We start from the raw sequence: 17,631 nt of genomic DNA on the forward strand, positions 1-17,631 counted from the left end.
TGAACCATTTTAATTGTATCTTGTACATTTGAGCATTTTGGACCTTTCCGTCTTCAAATCTCGTTTTCGCCTTTTGTCTTCGCACTTATTTAATATAAACGAATATTACTTGAATATGGAACAATTACAACTAAAATCTTGTCATTTCGGAAGGATATTGATACTAAATATATGTTCATTTAGAGCACTATCAAATATCCCCACACTTGAACGTTGCTTGTCCTCAAGCAATACAGTCTTGAAATAAAAACATACGAATCACTTCTTTATTCTTCACACTTTGTACATCAGTGATTTTGATAGAGCGGTATAAACAATGATAGTAACTATGTGGTTAAAGGTGGGTGTGTCTTTCATAGTTGCCTCGGGTTTAGGTCAACGACACTGGCAATCAAATAGCCGATTTACTTTCAGTTTCCAAAGCAAAGTGCACATTTGAAAGGCGGTTTACAGTCCCACATGACTATAAAAATTTAGATCCTTAAGGAAATTGGATCTTTATGAAAACATTTGATCTTTTGAAAATTCATTCTAGCTTTTACCCTAGACAAGTTTTCTGATTTGACCCACCATCGGTGTTGCAAAATATATTTGTGGATCAATATTTTGGCTAAAAACTTTTAGGTTCGTGTAATCCACTGCTATCCCGGTATCGGAAAGCACACATCCAGTTTACTTGTTCCGTATATTACCTTTCGGTAAACTACCGTCCGGTTGTAAAGGAAAGCGATGAACAAGAAACTGTTAAGGCAATGTCCCGTGACATGCATTTGTTCATGGTCTAATTACGTGTCGGATGCTAGTACTATCCTTGGTAGGAGCAATAGTAAAGATCATCCTATGATTTTTCGATCTGGCACAAGGTCCTGTCTCCGACCATGCTATGCAACCACCGTTCTTACGGTTGACACCCGATTTGGTTCAGGTGACCTAATGAATTCCAGGTGAATTCCTAGGATTTAACGTTCAATGGTAATGAATGCATTGAAAATGGATTTTCAGAAAACAAATCGGTTTGTATTTTTGATCAAAATATTTTCTCGTTCAAGCTCGAGTTTAGATATCATTGAATTCCATGAGTTTGAATTCTCAATCTTTAAGGTCAATCTCAAGGATTGAGTAATATCAGTCTTAAAAGCTGATTTTTAATCTTTAAGGAGATTATCCTTTCTGGGGATCTGATTCATTAGTCTTATCAAGCTAATTTACACGGTGCCCCCCCATTGTACGAGATAAATCCTTCTCATGGTTAGGATAAATCTGACCACTTGGCGACCCTGTTTGATGCTGAGGTCCGTGGATTTCCAGCCGATTTTAGTGATGACTTTTCTAGATTTTTCGTCAACCTACAGCTGGTCTGGACGACAACTTCATGACCTAAATCAAGAAGCGCGTGTCTTTTTCGGAAGACTTTACTTCCTTCTAATGATGGAATTGATTCATCGTGTAGATCCATCTTTCTTTCAAAAGTATCACAATAAACCGGGTAAAACTATTAATTTAGTTCAAAACAAAAGCACCTGCAATAACTTTACAGAAACATGTGATAGATAATTTTTAATTGAATAACTTGGTACATTCTCCCCACACTTAGTTTATTTCTTTGCCTTTTTATTCTCTTCTATTCCATTCTTAAATGAATTCAAGCGTTTTGGGTTGTTTCTCAATTTATGTCCTTTTTAAGGTAACGATAATTTCGGTATTAACACCTAGTTTTCATCGTTCATAAATATGTATAAACATGATTTTAAATTCATTTACTTGAAATTTTTTTCAAATTTTCACAAAATTTGGCAAATAAACCAAGTGTAAACCCGAGAGAATTTATAACCCTTCCCCACACTTGAGATCATGCAATGCCCTCATTTGCATGAAATCAGACTCTAATTATAAATTCATGAGGGTGATTAGTGTAGAAAAGTGATTAAGAATACCTAGTTTGTACTTACAAAGCTCGACGAATGATAGATGGCGCGCCTCATCGTTCATTCCTTCTTGTATTATCACACATGTTTTTCTTCAAAAATGGTTGCTTTTCTGAACTGTTTGCTAATCTTTGAAAATGCATCTTTTACCCTAATTTATTATGCATGTTTATTAACGAGTTATGCACTAACCCGAACCCCTAATTTAACGTTAAGTGGGGTTAGACTTCCCCACACTTAGCTGACGACATGTGAAATCGGTGGAATAAGTTCCAAGAATTAAAATAGTGAGCCAGTTATTTGCATCTCGGGTGGTGTATAATATATCAATGGGTTTAAAGTTTAGACTCACCCGATCGTCACTACTTAATTCTTTTTTAAGTGTAGCTTTTAGTAAATTGATATGTCTCTTTTCTGGTTCTTGGTCAAATGGATCGATATACACCGACATACTTATATCTATAGGGTGGTCAATTCCAAAAGTGTCCTTCCGTTTATTCTCGGGATTAAAGTTTTCACCTCTATTACCCAATTGGGTGAAATCCGAGGTGTCATTATCTATTACAGCTCGTAGTTCATCTTCAGTAGATGACTCGTCTATTGAGAATATTGGGTTGGAAAGTTGTGGGATGGTAAAGTTCGGTTTGGCCTCGGGGGTAAAATTTTCAACGTTATCGTTTTCCCAAGAGTACCAATTTGTCACCCTTTCTTCTTCTTCATCCTCTATTGATGGATTGATTATTTCGTCGGTAGAGGCTAATGTGTCGATATGTTGTGAATTTGGTAAGACTGAATAAAAAGTATCATCGGGATAGTTGGTGATTTCGGAGCTCCCGAATTCATCAAAATTCGATGATTTGAGATTTTCTTGCACACGACTCCTCAGATCAACAGGTGTGTAATCTGATAGAGTTTCAGCTTGCCGGTTTACAAATTCTCTCATTTGTTCCTTTTGAGCATCAAGTTCTTCGAGTTTGATTTTCATATTGTCTAAAGAATTTTCGGACACGTAATTTTCCTCGTCTTCTGGTTGTTGAGTTTGGATATATTCTTGGGAATAATCCCAGTTTGAATTGCGTTCTTCATAATCGTTCCATTCAGGTTCTGTGGGTACGTAATTTTCCATAGGAACGTAATAATAACATTCCCATGTTGAGTGATAATCTCCACAGATTTCACAACCAGTTATTGTTTCGTCATTTGTGATCCAAGATTGACTGAACGAATTGTCATCAACACTCGGTTGAGAGTATTGATTTAATTGATTTTGGAGTTCAAAAAGAGTTTCCAAGGCCTTGTTTTCAAAATTTTCCATTTTATTGCGACGGCCAAATTTTAGCTACATTCACAAATGATCCTATTAGTTATAAAAATAGAAAAACTTATATAAGTTGTCCAATTAATAGACTTTTCTGATTTTTGCCCACGTTTCGAATAGCCAAAAGATGCAGCAGGTAGCCAGGACCCTTTAAATCGGAAGCCCACAACTAGCCACTAACAAATCCAACTATTACTACGAACCAGAAAAATGTCAACGTCCATTAACTTAACCGCTTAAATAATTTTTCTTTCCGTTTTGAGAATTAGATAAGAAGTAGAGAAAATTTCTAAGTCCTAGAAAACTAAAGCGTCGAGAAATAAGAAATAAATAGATTGCGCGTCGAAAAGTGTCGAAAAAATAAAAAGGTAGAAAAATAGGCGTCGAAAAATAAAAATAAGAAAATAAAACGTCGGAACTTAAAAGTCTGAAAACTAAATCTAAAAAGTTGTGCCTAAAGGTATTAAGGCTTAGAAGCAATTCTATAGGAAATCCGCAATTACTTAAAGGCACTAAAATCTATTTAAAACTAAAGCGAAAAACGGCGTCGCAAAATTCTAAAGCACCTAAATCTTAGTCTAAGGAATAAGCACTTAAGGGATTTTACGGCAATGCCTAAAAATTCTAGAAATAAAAATGAAACTACGGCAAAAACTAGACTTAAAACTAAGCACGAATGATAAAAATACAAAAATTACGCTAAAAATAAATAAAAGATACAAAATATAAAGGAAAATAAAAAGTTGATAAAATTATATATTTTTATAAAAATATTATTTTTATATTTATATTATAAAAGTATTAATTTTAAATAAAATAAAACTAATTATAAGTAATAATAACTAATTAAAAACTGAAATATAATAATAATAAATAGATTAGGGTTTATAATAATAATAATAATAAAATCCGTAATAAATGCGAAATTAGGGTAGAATGGTGGCCTGTCAGAAGACCTCATGCGACTCGCATAGGGTTTAGTTGAAATATCATGCGACTCGCATGGTGTTCGGATCCAGGCCAAAAGTTGGGCTGCTACAGTACCTTGGCCCGATTACTTATTATTTTTTTTTTTTTTTTTCTGTTTTTCTATTTTTTAATTTTTCTGTTTTAAAATTTAATATAAAATATTTATATAGTTTAAATAAAAACTTATATTTTTATAAAACTAAAAATAGAAATATTTGATAATTTTGTAAATAAAAATCTTAAAAATATATATAAGTATATTTTTTTTTCGGTTTTAAAATTATTTTTTTTTTTTTTTTTTTTAGATTTTATATTGTTTTTTCTAAAAATGTAAATAAATATTTCGCCGACTCCCCGGCAGCGGCGCCAAAAACTTGATGTCGTAGCGTGGGGTTACGAAATATACTATATTTTTAATACGGAATGCTACAAATTATGACAAGTTTTAATTATTTATTTATCGAGTGGGATATACCAAAACCTTGCTACAACACAATAGGCAGTGTACCTAGTCGCGGAGTAGTATAGTTTTTAGTAAGTCCGGTTCGTTCCACAGGGAGACGGGCTTATGAAACACTTATTTTTATATAATTATATTTGTACAAAAATATATAAATATATATATAATAATATATAAAAGTGGGGGTTTTACCGTTTAATGACCGGTTTGTCGATTTTAAGATTTTAGTCGCAGTTAAAACCTAATGTAAAATATAAAATAAATACAAGACTTAAATTAAAGCGTAAAGTAAATAACGATAATGAAATTGCGAATAATAAAAATGCGATAAAATAAAATTGCGATAATTAAAAAGTACGATAATTAAAAGTGCGATTAAATAACAATAAATAAAAGTGCGATAATTAGAAGTGCAATTAAATATAAAATAAAGGAAATTAAATATGAAATAAAAGAATTATGCTTATTTAAACTTCCGTAATCATGATGTTTGACGTGTTGATTTTAGTTTTATGCCCATGGGTTAATTGTCCTTTGTCCTGGATTATTTAATATGTCCGTCTGGTTTTCGTCCATAACAGTCCATCAGTCATAAATATAAAGTGCAAGTGTCCTCGTCAAATTATTATTATACCCGAAGTTAAATATTCCAACTAATTGGGGATTCGAATTGTAACAAGGTTTTAATACTTTGTTTAATGAATACACCAGGTTATCGACTGCGTGTAAACCAAGGTTTTACTACTTTGTTAACAATTACACCAATTACCCTTGAATGTAATTTCACCCCTGTTTTAATTATTCTAGTGGCTATTAATCCATTCCCGTGTCCGGTTAAATGAACGATTATTCGTACATATAAATACCCCGCCCATCGTGTCCGATCGAGTGTATATGGTAATTTATAGGGACGCCCAATTGTAAATCTTTATATTAACATTAACAAACTTTCATTTAATTAAACAAATATAAAGCCCATTAATAGCCCATAGTCTAATTTCCACAAGTGTCGTTCTTTTGTCCAAACCCCAATTAAGGTACAAAGCCCAATAACCCCGTCTTTAATATTTAGTCCAACATCATGATTACTTTGGCTCAAATAAGCATAATAATAACTTAAGTACGAGACATTAATTTAAAAAGAAGAACATAGCTTACATTGATTATTTATCGAGTAGTGTTACACGGACAGAGCTCCGACTTTAAAACCCGTAAAATAACCTTTACATAACCCGAACTAATCTAATATAAAACTACACTATACTATATATATTATATATATTTATTTATTACAGAGTATTATTATTATTATGTGTGTGGTGTGTTAAAAACGAACGAAAAACTGGCAATTTATAGAATGTGAGCTGATTCTGATCCTCATGCGACTCGCATGGGTTTATGCCTATTTGCCATGCGACTCGCATGGCCACGCTGGACAGCTCACATATCTTTTGTCTTCTTGTTCGTCGACATATTTATTAAATATATATAAAATATAAATAATTTTAATAATTATTTATATATTATATTATATTTATGTGCATAGTAGACTAGATATTTTTGGTCCATTGCGTCGGGCGTTTCTTCTTGGCTCGGGTCCCGGTTCCGGATTTTCGGACGTCCTTGCGTACTATTTTATATCGTGTACTTTGCGTTTCGTAACTTGTACTCTTGTTATTTTTAGATGTTCCTCATCAATAATTTGAACCATTTTAATTGTATCTTGTACATTTGAGCATTTTGGACCTTTCCGTCTTCAAATCTCGTTTTCGCCTTTTGTCTTCGCACTTATTTAATATAAACGAATATTACTTGAATATGGAACAATTACAACTAAAATCTTGTCATTTCGGAAGGATATTGATACTAAATATATGTTCATTTAGAGCACTATCAATGGCACCAGTCGGGCCTAGGGAGACTGGGGACTCGAGACCGTGCCTAGGAGAGGTTAGAGTCCGTATGAGGTCAACCGTGCCAAGGGGAGGTTGGGTCCATAGGCTACTGATTGTGGAGTATAGTGTGAATGATGCATCCCCTACATCTAGATAACTATAATGTGAATTGAGTAGCAGGGACTATCGGTAGTCTCAGGCCCGATCAGCTGAGAGTCGTGTGCTCGTACAAGTCGCCAATCCTCGTATTGTCTTATTGTATGCTAGTTGGTAGTTAGCAAGTGTTGTTGTTAGTATATAGCTTGTGTGTGGCTTAAGCTATATCTGTTAGATAGATTCCATTCACTTAGCGGTGCGCTAATCCCCCACATATTTCCCCCTTTGCAGGTTTAGGTACTGCTAGTCGGGATGGGTATTGACGCAGAAGACATGTTTGACAACCCTACTCTGATGTGGACTTTTGTTTAAATAATGTTTTGTAATATCGTAACACTGTTGTGTAAGCTTAAACTTAATTATATGGTTTAATGTAATGACGTGACTTATATTGTGTTTATTATTAAAGTCTTCCGCTGTGTATTAAAAAAATGGCCGGTGTTACAAGTAGCTTCTAACCTTGACCATGCCCAAGTGGTCCTATAATACATCAACACTGTACTCTACTGTTGCAACAGTATTTCCTCGAGTCTTATACTCCTGACCAATATCTTGATCTGGTCCTACAGTAATTCCCCATGTACTTTATAGTATTTCCGATGGGTTCATACCCTGACCAATGTATAAACACAGATAACTAATTACCTTTATAATGTCGACTTTATAAAAGGTTTTAATCACGTTTATTGGTGGAAGGACGATAATAACGAGGTTTAATATCATAGACAGAAAGCGAGTACGAAACGATAATCATCCCTAACTAACATTATTAAATCATGGCAAACAATCAAGCAATTACTCACACATCATGGCAACAAGCATTTCTAACATCAGTAAATCATAAACATCGAACAAAAATATTATAATAAACTGATAAAAGAAAGGATGGATATTACCAAATAATGTCGGCAGAATAACACTTGTATTTCTTCATAATATCCATAGCGTTACAATGCTTGAAAGCTTCTATTACTAGCTACATATTAATCTCCTATTGATCACTAGAGAGCGACAATAGAGAGATAATTACATTTCCTAATCTCTGTACTTTTCTCTCTCTAGAAACTAGAGAGAGAAAGTAGAGAGAGAACTAATCTCCTATAGATCACTAGAGAGCGACTATAGAGAGATATTTGAGAGAGAAGTGAAGAATTGGTGTGTGTTGGTGTGTTGAAATGAGAAATGAAGCCCTCCTTTTATAAGCAAAGCTTGAGAGCAAAATTGTAATTTTTGGCCAAAAAAGGCCTGGCAATGGGTGCTGGCAAGGGGTACTGGCAGGGGTTTTTTTCTGAAAAACGCCTGGCAGGCCGTTTGGCAAGGGGTACTGGCAGGCCATTTTTTCTGAAAAACGTCTGGCAAGCTGTTTGGCAAGGGATACTGGCAAGGGGCACTGGCAAGCCATTTACAAGCCAAGCAAGCCGTTTGGCAAGGGGTACTGGCAGGCCGTTTTTTCAGGATCGAACTTGATTTATGGTCTTTCACCGTTTTCCCTCTAGAATCTTCGTTTTAGCTCCGTTTTCGACGATTCTTGCACCCACGCGTTCATAATTGAATATCCTACAACATGAGATTAAGTAATTAAACTTTTTCAAAAATTATAAAATAAGTTATTTAAACGCGAGTTAATCGTCTTAGCCGATTTTGCTCGTTTTTCCTCGTTTCTCATCCGTTTTTAGTGATTCTTGAAACATAGCCTTCGTAATGACTAAATCTACCAACTTAGCCAACAAAGTGATTATTTTAGCGATAAAGTTTGGAACTTTATTGTTTTAGGGCTCAATATCGGGGGTAAAAATGTGATTTTTCAGCCGATATCACCCACCCATGCAGTCGGGCAGTAATAATAACGCCGCTGTTGCCATCGTTGGGTTTGTTGATTGCGATTGATGTACACAATTAGTGCTTATTCTTCATAATAGCAAAGCTTTGTATCGTTAAAATTTAAATTTGTAAGTTTTATGAGCTTTTAGTCACTTGGATCTTCTATACTTGATGCAATTGATTTTTCAGTTATATGAGTTTTTGTCAAAGAGAGTCGACGCAATCTTGCATATGGTCCTTTTGTAAAAGGGAGTAAAAAGCCGTGATGGTGTTTATGTATTTTTTTATGTTTCATTTATGCTACTTTGGTTCACTTACTTCCGTTGTCGTTTATATTAACCTGCTTGATTCTGTGTTACTATTCAATTGTCATCAATGTTGTAACTAGGGATGGAAATGACCACCCGATTCAGTGGATATTCAACCGATCCACCCGCTTCGTGATGGATATGGATGAACTTAAATGGATATGGATACGGAAATGGATGAACCTAAATGGATATGGATATGGCTCAAAAGTTTCATCCATGGATATATCCCTCACCACCCGAAATACAAATACATAAATATAGATATATGCTTACATATTTACTATTGCAAGTTCATTTACCGTTATATTACATTTTGATTTCAACCTTACAACGAAATAACTATTATATATCACAATAAAACACGCATATCTAATAAAATAAAGTTACAAATTTCATATTTAATTTTTCATAATCCATGTTTTATAGTAAATTTAACAAATTTTGTTATGTCATCGACAAAGATTACACATTCTTATGAATATATTTTAATTATGTCATGTTATAGTTATTTTTTCTATACTACGTTTGCTTATTTTAATCACATATTAGAGAATATTATAACAATTTTTTAATATCCATTGGATATCCATTAGCCCACTTAATCCATTGGATATGGATATGGATAGATGACCTGAAACTAAATGGATATGGATATGAATATGGATGACCAAAAATTAAATGGATATGGATATGGATACGGCATCACCCGATCCACATCCGATCCATTGCCATCCCTAGTTGTAACTAATGTTTATAGCCATGGTATCTTCTGCATTTCTTCATACTGTTCGTTGCTGATGTGGTGATTTAGAAGTGATTCAATTTTCGTTTTGACAAACCATTGTGCTTTAGCTGGATGTTTTTGTTTTGAGTCATTCAACCGGTCATTATGAATATAGAAAAACAGGGATTGTTATGGTTGCCTGATTTCCTGGTCCTTTTGATTATAAGTGTGTCTATGAACTCATAAATTGTGACTGTAACATTATTTAATTAATCTATATACGATTTGGGAAAGCCTCGAGTTACTATAGATATTGAACCCAACATGTGTTTTTATTGTTAAATGAAGTCGAACCTTTTTCGATTTATTTTCTTTTAGAATCAGATGACTAAAGGTATGTTTTATTATACCAAACGCAGGTCGATGCTGATTGTTTTAGTTCCACGGTCGTTGGTCAAGTTGACTGAATTCGGTTCATCTTGAGGAGCTTCGTTGCCGTCTTCGGACATGGCAGTCTCTCCACAGAGTTTGGCTGTGGTCCTGAGACATGGTAGCGTCTCTTTTTGTAGATGATCGAAGTAAAGGTATGATGCTTTTTCACAGCTCCCATTTGAGGTTTATATCGAGAAGGTTAAAAAAAGGGATGTGATGATAAATATGTGGGAGTTGGGTCGAGCAACGAGAAAATATGATTCCGTATCTTGGCAGGGCAATCTAAAGATTGTAGCCATGGCGATTCATGTTCCCCTGCTTGATTTTAAACATTGATCTGAGCCTCATTTCTTCTTCTTTTTTCTCCTTATTAATATTTTGTTGGTATTGCTATTGTTATTGACTAATCCATGAAGTGCAGGAGGTATTAAAGATAAATAAACAGTTAGAGCATGCAGGTTTGATTAACATTAAAAAGTTCATCTTAATAGTCAATCCAAAATAAAGAAATTGGGTAATGAAGTATGAGGTTTGTTTACTCCTTGATCTCTTTTAGGATATAGCCTTCGTTGGCACTTAAAAAAACAAAATTTTGGGAGAAGTTTCAAAATAAAATCTGATTAGGTGGGAAAGACTGAATTTTGTGTGTTCAACTTATTTAAATTTGGAACTTGATGAACGGGTTAGGGATTGGGGATGCTTTCAAGATTTATGTATTACAGTACTAAAAAGTTAAAAGCTTTATCACTTTATTGATTCCGTTTACTTTATTGTTTCCCTTCTTTAATTTAATGCATGTATATCTCAAATACCATCACAAATCTTTATGGTAACTACAATTTTCACAATTTAAAGAATCTCTGTGATAATGTTTTAATTTGATAGAAAATTAGGTTTGCGTGATATTATTGGTGTAGCCACAGCATTTGGTCAATTGTGGAGATTGAAACCCTTGCCTTCCGAGAAGAAACATATGTTGCAAAAGGAAATCGAATGTCTTCTTTGTGTCAGCGATCACATTATCGAATTTAAACCCTCTTGGAAACACATTAGCGAACGACAGTAAGCTTGAGGTAATTCTTCATTCGCTTTTATACTTCAAGATTGTTATACAAAGGTGGCAATCTCGCCCAACTTATCTAAAATTAAATCAAATGGGTCAATCAAACCAATAGCTTAAAACGAATTGCTCATACAAGTTCAATGTTGCCAAATATCCCGTCTTGGGAGAAAAAGCCCCCTACAACCCGAAAGACTTTTATTAAAGGATTATTAATTCGTTAATTACTAAAAAAAAATGGACTAGCAAGTGCTTGAAGGGTGACATAACCCAACTGACCCATTCCATTATTTCAATGTGAACCCATTTTCACTCGTCACACGACCCATCCATCGTGCAACCTCTATGGCTGATAAAAAAACCTTTTAGATTATGCAGGTGTGTGCAACAGATAAGGATCTATAAAACATGATGAAGATTGGTAGAAGAGGACCTCATTATATGCGCACATTAAATAATGTTCGTAAAAACTTGATAGAGAAAGGCCAGAGTCGAGTCATCGATGCATCTCTTACTCTAATATGTGAAAGGGCTAAACTTAAGGTAAGTCATCATTTCATTTCAATAGATTTGCATAATAATAATAATAATAATTACCGTTACATGTTTTTTAGTAGTAAACAATTGCCAAAGTACCAAATTTGTTGCTAATTTTATGAACTTTTTACGCAGTATAATGTACATTATGTCATTATTAATGATTATCTTTACTGTACTTAAATTGCAACATAAACAAAGTTTTAACTATCTTAGCAACTTCTGGACTAATTATTACTCTGTAGTGAGTAATTATTTTATAATTTTTTATGAAGGGAGAGCTTGTGCGGCCGTTGGGTGGCGCTAAAGCTTCATCATTTCTCCAGAGTCCCGCATTTGCTCCACCAAGGATTCGAGAAACCATCTGGTGTGGATGTGACGACCCGAAAATTTCTGACTAAATTTAAACTTAATCTTTATATGATTTCGATACGATAAGCAAAGTATGTAATGTTGAGTCAAGAAAATTTTGGAACGATGTTCATATATTCAATTGACCTTCGACTGTTCTCGATGATTCACGAACCATTGCTTGTAAATAGGTGGATATATATAAATATGTGTATATATAAATATATGTATAATATATATAATAACATAAATATTAATAAACTATTATATACATTTATTGTTATAAAAATAAAAACTATTATTTTATATATAATATATGTATATTTCTTGTATATATATATTGTTATATTTAATTTAATTATTTAATATATATTTATTTGCGTAGTAAAATTTTGTTATTTAAAACTATTCATATATATGTATGTATATATATATATATATATATATATATATATATATATATATATATATATATATATATACACATAGTGTATATTAAATATAATTAATTTTGAGCTTAAATGGTAAATGTCTGTAACTTTCAGTTGACGTTTAATTATTTTAAAAATAGATCTAATATATATATATGAAGTTTTAAAATATAAATTGGTCCAAAAATTTGATTAAAAAGATAATAGTTTTGATAAATATTTTTTTTTTTACTTTTTTCAATATAAGTTTTTGTACTCCGTACATATAAATTGGAACAGAAAATAAATAATTATCGAATCTTTTTGATCAGGTTTCAATCAGGTAATGACTGAAATAAATAAATGGACTTAATTTTAAAATATGGGATTTTTCTGAATTAAATTATCCGTAACTGTTTAGCAATGGACACACCCGTGGAAACTGTCGGTAACTATATGCCAATTGAATGGCTGCTGCACTATTCAAGATAATTGATTTAAGGCTACTGTTATTATTTTGTTTTCTCCAAAATTGAATTCATCGAATATATATTTATATTGATACATGTTTAGATCAATCACTACCACCTAATCACTATCCTCTATTACTCTCTTTCTCATATATCTAATTTCTGCATTCACCATAGAATACCACACACCATCCATCTATCACCCATTTTAATTAACTTTTAATTGCTATCCTTGCTATTTCTAACCGAAGCTCATACTAGAGCTGCTACCCGATCACTCAATCACCATCTTTGATCATAGAACACCACCCGAACCCCGCCACCAAACTAATTCGTTCCTTGTTATTCCTGCTAGATAAAACCCAGCACAAAGAACATATCTTCTATGTTTATTGTTGCAACTGTTCGAAGACTCCACATCATTACAAACTATGAATATCGGTTCACTTGAAGTATTACCATCAAACATCACCTTGATTCATCAAACCACCCGGATCACCTCCTAGCTCTAATCGATCCATTTGTTCTAACTGATATTCCTTCACTATTCTGGGTTAGTCGATTCTCGATCACTAACTAAAACAATTGTTTTGTTACGTTTTATGTTGTTTAACATTCAACTAAAAACCTTGATTTCTGTCACTACACGTCTTTCTTTTCTGTTTCCCTACTAAAATCGCCACCCTAAACCCATTACAAATTAAGCCATCACACCATGAACAACCACTACAACAACCATCATCATCTTTGCTATTTGTTATCGGTTTTCTTTGATCGACCATCAACCAAACCCCATTGTTGTGTTATTGTTACTACTGCTACAGCTATTTCCATTTTAAATCGAACCCAAAACAACCATCCATGTTGCTACTACTTAACTGTATCCATTTCTATTTTGAATCGAACATATGATCACAAAACCCAGCTGCTACATCTGTGATCCTGTCTCTGTTTACAGCCACCCCACCATCACAAACCCACGGTCACAACTAGTCACCTTCCACTGTTAAACTATGCCATTTTTTTTTTCTTTTCTTCTTCTTGTTCCTGCGTAACAACATTTTTTTACGATAACATATACTAACTGTTTATGTTGGGAGGTAAAAACGTGATGTGTATTCTTTTCTTTTGATGAGTAACGATGAAGATGAGGAAACATAAAAGATGAAACGATGAAATGGTTTGAATAGGGATACCGTTTAGACTTTGGACAACATAATTAAATAGGATTAATTTGATACATCTCATTTTGTCAAAATGCATATAAAGTAGAACTAAGTGGAAGGTTATGGCAGACCATAGTGGTCACACAAATTGGTTAGGCCCCATGAATTATGGGATAGGGAGTTACTTTGCTCAAGTGGGCCGTAAATTATCTTTTTTAGTATCAATGGGTCGTTTAATGCAAGGCTCACTACAGATTGTGTTTTGTTTCCATTAAACATCGAAGAACACTGATAGATGAAAACGATAGTTGAAAGAGTCATGTTTGTATTGGTGAAAATCGAGAGGATGTAGGTTTAGATGATGGTGGATTCGATGATATGATGATAAGGTTATGATCTCATGATTAAATTATCGAATAATGATAATGATTATGATGTATGATTATGGATTATAATTTATAATTATGGATTAATGATTTATGATTATAAGTTATGATTAATGATTATAATTATGAAAATGAAACGCGATGTGTTAATAGACGAAGGATTTAAGATGATGATGATGAATAAGGATGATTCGGGTTTTAAGATAAATAAGAAAAACAAACCGTTGATTACATGTTAAATTATTAAACATGCGAAATTACTTCAAGATAGTAACCAGCGGAGCAGTGGTGGTGAGTGGGTTTGATTAGCGAGAGCTCATGAGTTCGAGCCCGGGGCAAAGGCAGTTATTTTTTTTGGAGCCCTTTTCATGTGAGGTAGTAGTATTATTATTATTATTATTATTATTATTATTATTATTATTATTATTATTATTATTATGTCATTACAAATATTAAAAATATAAATATTAGTATCATTATTATTATTATTATTATTAGTAAGATCATTATTTTTATAGTTATTATTATTAGTACTCATTATTATCAAAATTAACATTTTTATTAAAAGTATCTTTTTTATTTAGGTTATCATTTTTATCATTAATATTACAAGTATAATTTTTAACTCTATTATCATTAATATTATTTTTATCATTACTAGTATTATTTTAATATCATTATAATTTTAACAAGCAAATGATATATATACATATATACACAAAGTTATATTTAATACACCTAACATAACAAAAGTAATATTTTTAATTATTTTATATATATAAAAAGAATATATGAAACGTATAAGTTATTAATATAGGAATGATCTAACTAATAAATGTACATATATATATATAAATTTGTACGATTAGAAGTATGTGTGTTAATATATATATATATATATATATATATATATATATATATATATATATATATATATATATATATATATATATATATATATATATATATATGATATAGGTTTGTGAATCCGAGGCCAACCCTGCATTGTTCAGTTGTTCAATGTCGTCATATGTATTTTTACTACAAAATACAGTATAGTGACTTTCATGACCCGTCCTAATCCATCTGAACGAAGTCCATATCGATTTTAAACGATTCACAATAGTTGATTACATCGCGAGGTACTTGACCTCTATATGATACATTTTACAAACATTGCATTCGTTTTTAAAAAACAAACTTTCATTACATCGAAAGTTGACAGGCATGCATTCCATTTCATAATATATCAAACTATCAACGACTTAATAATAATCTTGATAAACTCAACGACTCGAATGCAGCGTCTTTTGAAATATGTCATGAATGACTCCAAGTAATATCTCTAGAATAAGCTAATGCATAGCGGAAGATTTCTTTCATACCTGAGAATAAACATGCTTTAAAGTGTCAACCAAAAGGTTGGTAAGTTTATGAATAAAACAGTAAAACACTATTTCAAAATGAAAATGTATATATTATATATATATTAACAAATAGCGAGACGATGATTTATAGAAGTAAATGACCAAAACATTTGAAAGTTTAAGTTATACTATGAGTGGTATAGTTTATGAATAATTTAAGGCTATATTTTAACAAAGGTACGTGACACGAAACGTAAAATGCAAGTGTTCTAAAGGTACGAAAGGACATTCGAAAAACCGGAACCGGGACATAAGTCGAGTGATGACGTACGACTTATCGGAACAAAAATTACAAGTCAACTATGCACGTGAATTTAATATAATATATAATTAATTATATAAATTATATATATTATATTTATATTAATTTAATATTATGTCGACAAACAAGAAAACAAAAATTTGTGAGCTGGAATCTGAGGCCATGCGATCGCATGGCCACAAGCCTATAAATCCATGCGATCGCATGGAGGCAAAAGTCTGGCCTGATGCTATAAAATGGCATTTTGCTCGACACATTAACACACACACACATACATATTACTCCGTATTTATTTTATTATTATTATTATTATTATTATTATTAAGATTAATATTATTAATAATCTTATTATTATTATTATTAATTAGTATTATACATAAAATACTACGACGAGGTTATGAGCTTGTCACTTTCAAAATGGTTTCCAAGCGAGCTAGAGCTAAGAAAATTATGGGTTATTGCCAAGAAAATTATGGGTAATGTTCGGGGGTATTTTTGTGAATCAAACCTCGTGTTTATCATCTCCGATGCGTCTACGTGCTTTCCTACAATATTGTATATCAATATTAAACAGTGAGTTTCATATGATCCCTTTTACTCCCTACATTTTTGGGCTGAGAATACATGCAAATGCTTTATTAACCGATATACAATATTTATATGCGTGAGTTTCATTTGCTCCCTTTTTAATTGCTTTTGCAACCTACATTTTTGGGCTGAGAATACATGCAAATGCTTTATTAACCGATATACAATATTTATATGCGTGAGTTTCATTTGCTCCCTTTTTAATTGCTTTTGCAATCTATATTTTTTGGGCTGAGAATACATGCACTTTATTTTAAACGCAATGGATACAAGTACATACTAAATTCTACACTGAGTTTGAACCGAAAATCCCTTAGCTTTGGTAACTAGTAACTGCCAGTTATAAGAACTGGTGGGCGCGAGTAGTAGTATATGGATCCATAGGGCTTGATATCCCCGTTCGAGCTAGAGCACTAGCCTTTTAACGGACGTATGCTATTTGAGAAGCGTACACGTTGGTTTGCGTGTATTATTAAGATGATTATACAAAGGGTACAAATTATATAAACGTTAAAGTTTAGTTACCAGGGTGCTCAATTTTGTAGAACCGATTGATAAATGTTTCGGATGAAACAACTGAAATCTTGTTATCCACCTTTTATGTAAAACCTATTGATAAACGTTTTGAATAAAACAACTGAACTTTTGTAATCCACATTGATATACGGATTATGTGTAATATTAAAACTATAAACTCACCAACCTTTGTGTTGACACTTGAAGCATGTTTATTCTCAGGATTCTAGAAGTCTTCCGCTGTTTGCTTATACGTGATACAAGATATGTGCTTGGAGTCATACATGCTATATACAAGAAACTTGCATTCACCAAACCATTACCATGTATCTTATTTTGACTGTATTGTCAACAGATGTATTATTGTAAACCATTTAAATAGTGATTGTCTATACGTAGGAATCATCAGATGTTAAAAACCTGGAATTTATATATTCATTTATGAAA

The sequence above is a fragment of the Rutidosis leptorrhynchoides genome, chromosome 4 (assembly GCF_046630445.1).
Source record: "Rutidosis leptorrhynchoides isolate AG116_Rl617_1_P2 chromosome 4, CSIRO_AGI_Rlap_v1, whole genome shotgun sequence".
Taxonomy (NCBI): domain Eukaryota; kingdom Viridiplantae; phylum Streptophyta; class Magnoliopsida; order Asterales; family Asteraceae; genus Rutidosis; species Rutidosis leptorrhynchoides.